Consider the following 13,293-nt stretch of genomic DNA (forward strand, 5'->3'; position numbering starts at 1 on the left):
CTATATTAAATGACTTTATACAATAGAGACCTTCAAATAACATAGGTCAGTATTTTAAGCCAATTCCTAGCAACTTAATAACAATTAAACAAGTCTCCATACATGCCAAAGGCTTAAAATACTTTAAAACCTTTATATATCGATCAATAGTTTGATAGTGTGATTTAACCTCCGGCGACCTTCAACTCGAGCTAACATCTGCGACACTATAAGGAAAAGGAAAGGAAGGGAGTAAGGATTATAGCTTAGTAAGTAAGTATGTAAATATTAATAAATAATACATTATCATACTTTAAACAAAGTCACAATATGTTCCCGGAATATTACCATCACAAACACACATACTTTCACTATTACAATCATAAACATGTTCAAAATAAGCTGTCTAGCAGAGTACCAACAACTAAATTATTTATTTCTAGAGATACAGAACTCCACATTACAAAGCATTAATTTTAATTGAAACTAGATTCACATATATTCTTACCATAAAATTTTCAAAATTTTTGGTCTATCCAATTAGTACAGTTTATTCATTGAAGTTACCCCTGTTTCACTGCTCAACTGTTCTAACCACTCTTCACTACGAATCAATTTTCTCCTCGTACAGAATTCAAAGGATGTTCTAATTTATTTCAATTGAAACTAGACTCATTAAGGATTTCAAGCATATAAATTATATCCCATAATTATTGTTTTACAATTTTTAATGATTTTTCCAAGTCAGAATAGGGGATTACGTAGTCATTCTGAACCAGTCTCTCAAAAACTTAAATATCTTATAATATAGAATTCCTTTTCTTGCTCTGTTTTTGTTATATGAAAATAGACTCATTAAGCTCTAATTTGATATTTCATTCAGTCTCTGATTCAATTTATACTATTTTTGGTAAATTTTAGATTCATGTCACTGCAACTATCCAGAACAGTTTTATTGTCAATTTTTATCTTTCACACTTCAATTGTATTCATCACTTTCCCATAACAATCTTTCCAATTTCCAATCACATATCGAGCATATTGCTCATAAGTTACACACGTATATACTTACACTTATCATCACAAAGTCATACACAATTTCATTTAATCAATTTCCTAGTTGAACGCTTCGGAATAATAACAGATACGCAATGGTATCGCACACAGCCCACCTTTAAAATAGAAGCTCTCTTGTATACATAGCGGCCTTCACTTAGCACCACTCATGTGACCTAGCTCGATTGTACACATAATTTTGGCTCTCTTGTACACATGGTGAACACTTAGTGTCACCCATGTGACCTAGCCAGTTTATCTCGTAGCTCTCTTGTTTACATGGTGTCCTTCACCTAGAACCACGCATGCGACCTAGCTACATATATCCCGTAGCTCTCTTGTCTACATGGTGTACACATAGTATCACCCATGCGACCTAGCTACATCATATTGTCTCGTAGCTCTCTTGTACACATGATGTGCACTCAGCACCATACATGTGACCTAGCTACATACCATCTGTATCATCCAATCTTTCTGAAGGTTCAATCGGGATTTCTCTCTCTTTCTAATACTTGATTCCATACTTCCAATAGTCAATTATGATTCAAAAATCAGCTACAATACATAAAATATGCTGAAATACAAAAACATAATAAAGATAATGTATTATTCACATACAAACTTACATACTTTCTCATTTCCATGTCGAATTAATATTGAACATTTAAATCATCATAATTATACTTACTTTCAACACCTCAGAAATCATAGTAAATATATCAATTTTACATTGAAACATGCATAAATTAATGCTTATTATACATATGAACTTACCTCGATACTAAAACGGCCATTTTACCAACTTTCCCAATTTTCGATTTTTTCCCATTCTAGATTCAAATCTCATTTTCCGGGATCTAAAACATCACATTTTACTTATTTAATTAATGTACTATTCAAAACAGTCCTTAACTCAAACTTTGGAAAAATTACATTTTGCCCCTAAACTTTTGCATATTTACACTTTTGCCCCTAGGCTCGGGAATTAAACTTCATCACTTATTCTTATGTTTTATGACATGCTGAGCATTTTTTCCTTCTATGGAAACATCAAATTCTCACTCTAACACATAGTTATGAACAATAACAACTTTTACCGATTAAGCCGTTTTACTCATTTTTGCTTAAAACCGCTTAGCAAAAGTTGTTTAACATAATTTAAGCCTTCATATTCTACCATAAAACATCAAAATAAACAGATTTCACCTATGGGTATTTTTCCAAATATGAACCCTAGCTTAAATTATTGCTAGAATAAGCTTAATCAAGTTACCAGGATTCAAAAAACGTAAAGAACTTCAAAAACAGGGCTAGAACGGACTTACTATTGAGCTTGGAAAGCTTGAAAACCCTAGCCATGGCTTTCCCCATGCTAATTTCGGCCTCCATGAAAAAGATGAGTCAATTTTGGCTTTATTTTCCCTTTTTATTTCTTTTAATTACCAAATGACTAAAATGCCCTTAAGGCCTTTCTTTAAAATTTTGTCCTATTCATGCCCATTTTTGTCCAAACGAAATATAATGGTCTAATTAAAATTTAAGGACCTCCTCTTTAAACCCCCATTTCAATCAAGTACTTATGAATTAGAACACATATTTTGCAACTTTTGCAATTTAGTCTTAAAAGTCTAATTAAGCACTTTATCTGTAAAATTACTTAAAGATATTTTTACACAATATTTTAATCAATAAATAAACCTTAAAACTTAATCGAAATAATTTTTTTGACTTCAAATTCATGGTTCTAAAACCATCGTTCGTTTAGGCCCTAAATCGGAACATTAAAGAACTTCGCAAATAAGCCCTAATAAGCAAATTAAACATGCAATCTATAAAATTTCTTATCAATACTCTAACACATGCATCTAATCACTTGGTAAATCATAAAAATTAATCGAAATAAACTTTTCTATCTCAAATTTGTGGTTTCGCAACCACTATTCCATTTAGGCCCTATTTCGAGATGTTACATCCTAGATGGGGAGATCCTATACAAAAAAGAAAGGATCAGGTGTTACTGAGATGTGTAGATGTTGTTGAAGGCAAGAAAATCCCGAAAGAAATTCATGAGGGTGTAACAACCCAATTTTGGTGAAATTGGAATAGTGGTTACGGGACCACAAATTCGAGCTAAAAATAAAATTTATTTTTAATTTTATTTTATGGTTCGTAATATGATAGAAATGTCATGTGAAAATTTTGATAAGAAAAATTTACTGATTATGTGTTTAATTACGGGAAAGACCAAATCGTATAAAATGCAAAAGTTGAATTCTAGTAGATAGAATGATCAAATAACTATGAAATTCAAAACTTAAGGTCCTTATATGGTAATTAGACCATTAATAAAAAGTTAGTAGATATTTTTGGATAATTCATCCACGGAAAATCAGAAAAAGGCTGAGGACTAAATTGGAAATCAAAATTATTAAAGATGATAAATTAATTAAATAGAAATAAAAATCACTTTTATCATCTTCTTCCCCAAAATATTCTGTGGAAACCCTAGGAGAGAGAGAAGAAACTTTCTTGGCCAAATTGGGTTAGTTTTCTTGTCCCGTTTTTAGTAATTTTGATATTTTTGAAACCGGGATAGCTTAATCTATCTATTTGGGGGATCAATTTGAGAAGTTATCAAAGTATGAAAATTAGGTCATGGATGAATATTCTAAAAATTTGAAATTTATGATAGAAAATGAAAGGTTGTTGATAGATAAACAACTTTTACAAAGTGATTTTTGATGAAAACATGATTTAGGGACTAAAATGTAAACTTGTGAAAATTGAAGAAAAATTATGAATGTTGTAGAATATATGTGCTATAAATTTTAAGGTGAAATTTTGTTTAGGCTTGGAATAGGGAGTAAATTGCATAAATTTCATTTTTCGAGCCTAAGGACGAAATGGAAATTTATGGAAAAGTTAGGGGCAAAATGGTAATTTTTTCTAGGATGTAAATTGAGTTCACTTGAATATGAAATGTGATAAATTGGTGTAGAATTTACTCGTATAGATCCGGATAGACCAAATTCGGAGCTAGAACTAGGAAAAGAGGAAAATGATGGATTAGTAGATTTTACGTACAAGAACATATTTGTCGAGGTAAGTTCGTGTAACTAATTTATGTATGTTTATATGCTTGAATTAAATGTTGCATTGTGAATTGTATAAATATCATATATATATGTGACATTGAAATTGTATCTGACAAAGCCCGATCAACGATAATGCCCGAAAAATGATAAATGATAAAAATGTTACTTTTATGCTTAAAAAGAATGTGGAATGTGTTTATTTGAATTATATGAATGTCATAGATGTATGAAATAATCACATGCCTGATAATGCTTGAAAAATGTTAAATCCCGTTTGAATAAATGAAAATCGATGGATAAATTTGATTTCCCTTATGGATTGAGGTCCTGCATTTGTTGTTGACAGGATTTAACTCAGATGCTGATAGGATTTAGCCTGGATGGGTAATCCCGATATAAGTCCTCTCGAGCATATATTATGGATTGGATTTAGCCTGGACGGGTAATCTAGATCAAGCTCTTTAGAGCATATGTCATAAGAAGGATTTAGCCTAGACTGGTAACCCTGACTAGGCTCTATTGAGTATATATACATTGGAGACTGGATTTAGCCTGGATTGGTAATCCTATTGTATACATGTGTGGCTTGAGAGTGTACTCTTTGAAATTGTACCTTATGGGTACCATTGGACATGAATTGACATATCCTGATTTGTACACATCGAGTGTATTATCTGTGTATCCATCGATATTTCAGATAAATTCAACGGGTGACAATTCCAGACATGAGAAGATATGAATAACAAAATGAGTTATTACACGTATCCGTCTGAAATACAAGAAAATGATGATACATGACAAGTGATATATGAAAGTATGAGATGATGATATTTGTACATGGAAATTATTTGATGAGAATGTTCATCCTTGATTATAGACTTGTACACCTTGAGTGTACTACTACTCATGTGACCTTGATGTTTTGAATGATATGAGTAAAGTCTAACATGAAATAATTTGAGGTCGAGATGAACTATTATGAAATTATGCTTGTAATATAAAGAGATGATTTATACATGTTAAATGAATACATGTTGGGGAAAACATATGTGCATGGAAACTTGATTGTTGTTGAGTCCATATATGTTTTGATGTTATTATGGAATATATGACTAACAAGGGTCATGAGGATATGTGTAGGGCTTGAGGTGAAATTGATTGAATATGCCTTTCATAGTTACCTCAAAATAAAATGAATACTTACCATGTTATACGAACTTATTAAACATTTTATGCTTACTTAGTTTTTATTTCCCTATTTTAGAGTAAATCGAAAGCTCGCTGGATTGGAAGTTGGGTGGAGATCACTCACACTATCCATCGGCCCATTTCGGTACAATATGGTAAATCAATTGTGGTTATAATGGCATGTATAGGTTATATTGGTCATATTGGTATGTAAATGTAAATGATTATTGTAATCTAGCCATTAGAATGGCTAGTGATGATTTTGTTTGGGTACATGTATATATGTATTTAAATTTATTTTATGGAGATAACACAAGTATTTATTATTGATTGATTGATAAAGGTTAAAATAGAAAGTAAGTTTAAAAGCATGAATGCATGTAATAATATATCATGTTAGATGTTATAAATTGCTTGAATTCAATGCTTGGATTGGTTGGTATTTGGATGTAAGTTTGGTGCAGGAATTTGGTATGATTTTGGGTGAGAAATAAAGCTAGGAATGCCTTTATTTTATCCATACAGGCAAACACATGGGCGTATGTCTAGACTGTGTGTGGCATTCGGCCTGATACATGGGCGTGTGGTTAGGCCGTGTGTCCCTTGCACCTTAAATTCAAGAAAACAGAATGCTCAGAATTGAGCACACAGGCAGAGACACGGGTGTGTGTCTCAGCCGTGTGTGCTACATGGCCTAGCACATGGGCGTGTGGCATGGCCGTGTGCACAAGTCAGAGAGTTACACAGGGTCGAACACGACCTATAGCTCGGGTGTGTCCCTCGGACTGCACAGGCATGTGTGTAACACCCTTAACCCGTATTTGTCATCGAAATAGGGTTTCAGAGCATTATTAAAATTTGCAGATCACCTAAAAAATATTTAAATACTTATCGATTCAATGCATCATATAAATAAATATATTACCATTCAATCAACAGTTTGGCACTTGTATAAGCATCAAACAACAACATTGTTAGTATACTTGCACGTATTTCATATAAATTCAACATTGATATACCTATTTTCTCGACATATCGTACTTGAGTTTAATAATAGTCTCAACTAACATAATTTCCTTGTATCAACATATCAAAGATAATCATATATGTACATGTCATGAAACATATCATGCTCTTACCGTTTCTTCATAAGCATATATCATTCATTTCATTATATCAATATTTCATGCTCCATCATTTCCATATATTTTACGATATTTATTCCGATAATAGTTTAAATCAAACTTAACATAAATTATATTCCATGTACTTATACTTATTACGTTTATCTATTTTCATAATTATTTCATACAACTATCTTGTACATATATTTCCATATAACTAGTTCTTGTAAACATTTCACACAACCATTTCATATAACCATTCGTTATCTGATACATATTACCTGAAAATCAATTGTTCAATAGATGTCATAGCGTCTCCCATCCACGGTCTTATTTATCTTTGACATGATGCTATAGTGTCTTTCAACTATGGTCTTACTCATTTTCTGACATGTTGCCATGGTATCTTTCAACCATGGTCTTATTCATTTCATATCATATTGCCATGGTATCTTTCAACCGTGGTCTTACACATTTCATATCAGGTTGCCGTGATATCTTTCAACCATGGTCTTACACATTTCATATCAGGATGCCATGGTATCTTTCAACCATGGTCTTACACATTTCATATCAGAGAGCACACTCCATGAACCTCATCCTTATAGTGGGATTACCGGTCAAAGCTAAATCCTCAGAATATAAACTCATAGAGTATTGTCGGGATTACCAGTCCAGGCTAAATCCCCTGCAACGACAATTACTCTAATGAACTTGGATCTGAACTACCAGTCTAGGCTAAATTCAGACCCTAATTCGGATTACCCGTCTGGGATAAATCCATTTTACACGTATTCTTCGGGAGGGCTATATCAGGATAGGATCACCCGTCCGGGCTAGATCCTTTTTACCGTCAATTCCTTTTTAGAGATCCATCGAATTTTCCTTTCATTCAACCGGGATTTGTTCCCATTTTATCAAATATATCAATGTTTCATTAATTTTCATACAATGAACATTCAAATCATATTCACATCAATAACATACATTTCAAGTATTTAAGAATATAATTCAAGTTACACGAACTTACTTGGCGAAATTGCAGAAATATCAAGATTCAGGGGCATTTTCGTAATTTATCATTTTCCCAATTTTCACCCAATCTTAAATTGACAATTTCATTCAATTTATTAATTTAGATAATAAAACAATTCATTCCCTTCAATTTGGTCATTTTACATTTTTACAAAATTGGCCCCTGAAGTTTTACTTTTATTCAATTTAGTCCTTAAGCCTAAAACATGCAAATTAGCCATGCTAGCTGAATATTCATATATATTTCCCTCCTCCTCCTCTCCGTTCCACATCCTTAATGTATATAACACACTTGTAAGTAATATTATCTATAATGTTTATTATTTACTTTTATGAATATTCAAGCTATCCATCTGTGTCATAGTCACTAAATTATTTATATCTAGAGCTATATAACTCCAAATTAAAATCCGCTAATTTTACCTTAAACTAGACTGATATATCTTCTTACCATAAAATTTTTAGAATTTAGCCAATAAGTACAGTTTATTCTTTAAAGTTACCCCTGTTCTGCTGTCTGATAGTTCTGCCTCTTCTTCACTAAAAATTAATTATCTCATTGTACAGATTTCAAATGATATTTCCGTTTATTTCTATTCAAAATAGACCCATTCAGTATTCTAAAAATTTAAATTTAAACCCATAATTATTTTTATCCAATTTTTTATGATTTTTCAAAGTCAAAACAGGGGAACCCGAAATTATTCTGACCTTGTCTCACAAAATTTATTATATCTCATGATTTACAATTCCATTTCTTACATAATTTCTTCTATAAGAAACTAGACTCAATAAGATTTAATTTAATATTTTATTCATCCTATAATTCGATTTCTACAATTTTTGGTGATTTTTCAAAGTTAGACTACTGCTGCTGTCTAGAACTGTTTTAGTGAAAGATATTAATTACCATGTTTATAACACCCTTATGTTCTTTTTCTACACTATTTCTCATCACTTTCTCTTATTTTCTCTTCACTAACATGACAAGAACATAAGACCGTACATAATAAAACTCTAAATCAACATCAATTCCATGCTTTTTCAACAATATTAAACTTAAAAATATATTGAAATCTTGATGTTCTTACATTTTCTTATTGACTTCAATCTTTAACTTGATTTTTCTCTCTCCTCCAGCTTCTATTTCTTGAATCCAACTTGATATTCTTGCTCCCCATCATCTCCTTTCTATCTTTCTCTTTTGATGGCTATGGAAATTCTTTCAATTTTTAGGTGAAAATAACGAATTTTTGGTGGAAGGACTAAATTGTAAAGAAAGAAAACTTCTTTTCTTCTTCTTCTTTTACGTTGGTTTGTATGGGAAAGGAAAGATGATGATTCTTCATCTTTCTTTCCTTATATATACTAAATAAAATAATAATAAAATAATAAAATATCATTTAAAAATTAAATTAAGATATTAATAAACTATTATTTATTTATTTATTTAATCTAAAATATCTCCAACATCATCATTGCTTTCTAGATTTCTCTCTCTTCCAATTGACCATTTTTCCCTTTATTATCTTTTAAAATTCCATCATTGAGTCATCATTTAATTTGGTAAAATTGCAATTTAGTTCCTTATAGTTCTTCACCTATTCAATTTGGTCCTAATTTATCCATTTTCCTTAGTTTCTAAATCATTCCACTCTTAAAATATTTACACTATTGGTCCTTCAAATTTTTCATATTTACACTTTAACCCCTCGAAATTTTGAGTATTTACTCTTGTGCAACAAAACTTTTCTCACTTTTACAATTTAGTCCTTTCTTGAATTAATATATCATAATATACTTCTCAATTTTGACATAACTCAAAATTTCCCTTTTTGTCACTTTATTTCCTTATTTTAATATATCAAGGATAATATCTTATTGTAAAAATATTCGGGGTATTACAGTGTGTGCCCTATAACTTGGAAGTTTTTTTAAAATTTCACGAAAAATTATTAGAGTCTCCAATTAAGTCCTGACTTGATTCTAATGCTTGTATTGAGCCTCGATGGTCCATTTAAGGGACATTATGAATAATCTCTGAAAAGGAACAATGATTGACATGATTTACTTGTAAATGTTTTGAAAGGAACAATGATGTTCCGACGACGGATACAGGTTAGAGGTGTTACAGAGGGTGTTTTTGGAACACATGTTAATGGTTTCACAATGGCCAGAAAATTTATGAGGTTCGAATTTTATTGGTCCACCATGGAAGGGGATTATGTTAATTATGCCAAGAGGTGTCATAAATGCCAAATTTATAGGGACAAAATTCATATGCCTCATTCACCTCTCCATGTGATAACTTCTCCATGACCTTTCTTTATGCGGAGCATGGACATCATTGGGCCAATCTCGCTAAAGGCTTTCAATGGGCATCGATTTATCTTTGTGATTATCGATTACTTCACCAAATGGGTAGAAGTTGCTTCTTATGCCATTGTCACGAAATCGAAAGTTATCAAATTGTTGAAGAAATAGATCATATGTCGATATGAAATGCTAGAAAGGATCATATCTGACAATGTATTGAATTTGAACAACAACATGATATCGGAAGTCTGTAGTGAATTCAAGATCAAACATCACAACACGTCACCATATTGCCCAAAAATGAATGGTGCAGTGGAGGCAGCCAATAATAACATTAAGAAGATCGTGGGGAAAATGACAGAGACTTGTAAAGATTGGCATGAGAAGTTACCATTTACTCTCTATGCTTATCGAACGTCTGTCAGAACCTCTACCGGGGCAACACTTTCTCATTGGTTTATAAATGGAGACGGTTTTGCCTATTGAAGTTGAGATTCTTTCTCACCGAGTTTTATCAAATCTTGATATGATCAGTTGAACTTGATCGAAAACAAGAGGCTGAAAGCTATCCATCATGGTCAGATGTACCAAAAAAAAATTATGCAAGATTATGAAAAGAAGGTCCGCTTTAGAGAATTTCATGAGGAGGACCTGGTGTTGAAAAAGATCCTGCCCATACAAGAAGACTTTAGAGGAAAATGGATGTTAAATTGGGAAGGACCTTATGTGGTGAAAAAAGCCTTTTCTAAATGAACGTTGATTTTAATCGAGATGGATGGTAGAGATTTTCCCAACGTTGTGAATTTAGATTCAATCAAGATGTATTTCACCTAAAATAAAAAAAATAAAAAAGGAGAGGCCAAGGAAAAAACCCAAAAAGGGCATTTTGAGTTGAAGACCCGAAAAGGGTAGCTCAAATTTTGACCAAGAATGGACACGAAATAGTCGTTTCCCCGCAGAGGCAACAAGGAGGAGAAACTTTACATCTTGAGGTATCAAAAAAGTATTTTATACCTCCTAAACACATACCAGGCTTGGAATGGGCTTCAGCAGTTTGCTCAGAGAAGCTCATATTACAATATCTGGGGCACCTGATTTCATTTTCACTCACTTTGTGTTTTTGTAATGTTTGCCACTTTGATTAATCTTTTAAGAAAAGGGCTTTGCTCCCAATAAATTTTAATCTTGTCTATTTTTTATGACCTTTTTCAAGTATTTTTGAATTGAAATAATGGTTAATGGACTAACAATGTCAAAGTATAAAAAGATTTATGCATATCGCTTTCAAAATTTTTAAATCGTACAGTGACCTAAGGTAGGACCAATAGTTAGAACTAACCAAATTTAAGGGTTGGAAATATCTTGGAACAAATAGTCCAAATTGTGATTACCTCTTCAGGTTTCCTATCAAAGATACCATATCTGAACAAGAAGACATGATAACACATAAGTGATAGAACCCTAACGAACAACGAGCAATGTCAACCTAAGCACTAAAATGGGGACCATTCTCGAAAATGGCATTCTGCATTCATACAAATATCAGTCATATACATCTAGTTAGGAGCATTTGATTCATTCTGATCATAACATCCTAATCACTTGGCATAAAATAAAGGCTTATGAAATGGATTCTACAGGTCCTGTTCCCTAGAGAACTGTGTAACAGATCAGTGAAACCATAAATTCTATACCCCTAAAGGTGTAGTGGGTCAAATTGAATCTACCATAGTGAATCTTATCTCCCTGAAGTTGTAGTAGAGCAGGTTGAAGCTGAAAAGGACTAAATTAGAAATAGAAATAAATAAAAATGATAATAACTTAATATCATCTTATTATCATCTTCTTCCCAAAATTTTTATGGAAACCCTAGGAAAGAGAAAGAAAATCAAGCAAGTCTAATTGGATAAGTAATCTTATCCCGTTTTTAGTAATTTTTATATTTTTGAGATCGGAATAACCTAATCTGGCTATTTTGGGGATCAATTTGTAAAGTTATCAAAGTATTAAAAATTTTCCATGGATGAATATCCTGAAATTTTGAAATTTAAGGTAGAAATTGAAAGGTTGTTGGTAGATAAACAACTTTTGTAGAATGAATTTTTATGAAATTGTGATTTAAGGACTAAATTGTAAAGATGTAAAATTCATGGAAAATTTTTTATTTTTATGAAATACATGAGCTGTAAATGTTGTATGAAATATTCAGTTAGGCTTGGCATAAGGATTAAATTGCATGAATTTCATTTTCCGAGCCTAGGGATGAAATTGGAATTAATGAAAATTATAGGGGAAAAATGGTACTTTTGCCTAAAATGTGAAATTGATTGAATTGAATATGAATTTCATTAAATTGAGTTAAATTTACTCATATAGATCCGGATAGACCTAGTTCGGAATTGGATCGAGGAAAACAAAAAGTATCGGATTAGTAGAAAAGCATATACGAACAAGTGACGAGGTAAGTTCGTGTAACTCAATTATATACATTTATATGTTTAAATTAAATGTTGTATATGTGAATTATATTATTGCCATGTATGTGAAATTGATTGACTATTCAATAATACCCGGTAAATGTTAAGTTCCGTTTGGACAAATGAAAATCGATGGATGCAAGTTTCCTATATTGGTTGTAGTCCTGCATACATCAGAGAATTCACAGACAACAGGCACTGATTCAACTTTCTTATCATTCACTTTTGAATCTAACATATAAGCTAAGTAGGCTTCACAACCTTTCTTTACATATTTCTGTGCTTTTATTGTAGATATCACAGCTGGTAGTCCATTCAGATCACTAGACTCAATTCGAATTATCTCATCATTCTTATACCTTAAATCAATGAATTTTCGTTTACAATTGACAATAGCATCGTGCAAAGTCAACCAGTCCATTCCCAGAATTATATCAAATTCGTCGAAAGGAAAAAGCATCAGATCAGCAGGAAAACAGATATCTCGAATCAATAATGGGCAATTCTTGTAGACTTTATCAACCAAAACACCTTTGCCTAAGGGGTTCGATACTCTAATTACAAATTCAGTAGACTCTACAAGCAAAGTCTTACTATGTACTAAATTCATACAGATATAAGAATGCGTTGATCCAAGGTCTATCAATGCAGTCACAGAAGTATCATAAAGAGTAAAAGTACCAGTAATCACGTCTGGTGACGAAGCTTCCTCACGAGCTCAATAAACAACAACTTAGCTTACTTTCCAATTAACATACACTAAGCTATCACATTGTTGCCATAATTTGGCTAATGTAACATGTCACAAAATCACAAGGTGAGTACCATACCAATAAAAAACAAACAAACCATATAATGCTATAAAGGTTCAATATGCTAATACATGTTATGTTAGATCACAATTTCAATCTCATGCTCATATGAACATAAGGTTTATGCTCAATTCAAAATATTTGTATTTGAACAACATTTTTTTTTATCAACATTCAATTTGTCATTTCTTATAAGTTATATAGCCCG

The sequence above is a fragment of the Gossypium arboreum genome, chromosome 6 (assembly GCF_025698485.1).
Source record: "Gossypium arboreum isolate Shixiya-1 chromosome 6, ASM2569848v2, whole genome shotgun sequence".
Taxonomy (NCBI): domain Eukaryota; kingdom Viridiplantae; phylum Streptophyta; class Magnoliopsida; order Malvales; family Malvaceae; genus Gossypium; species Gossypium arboreum.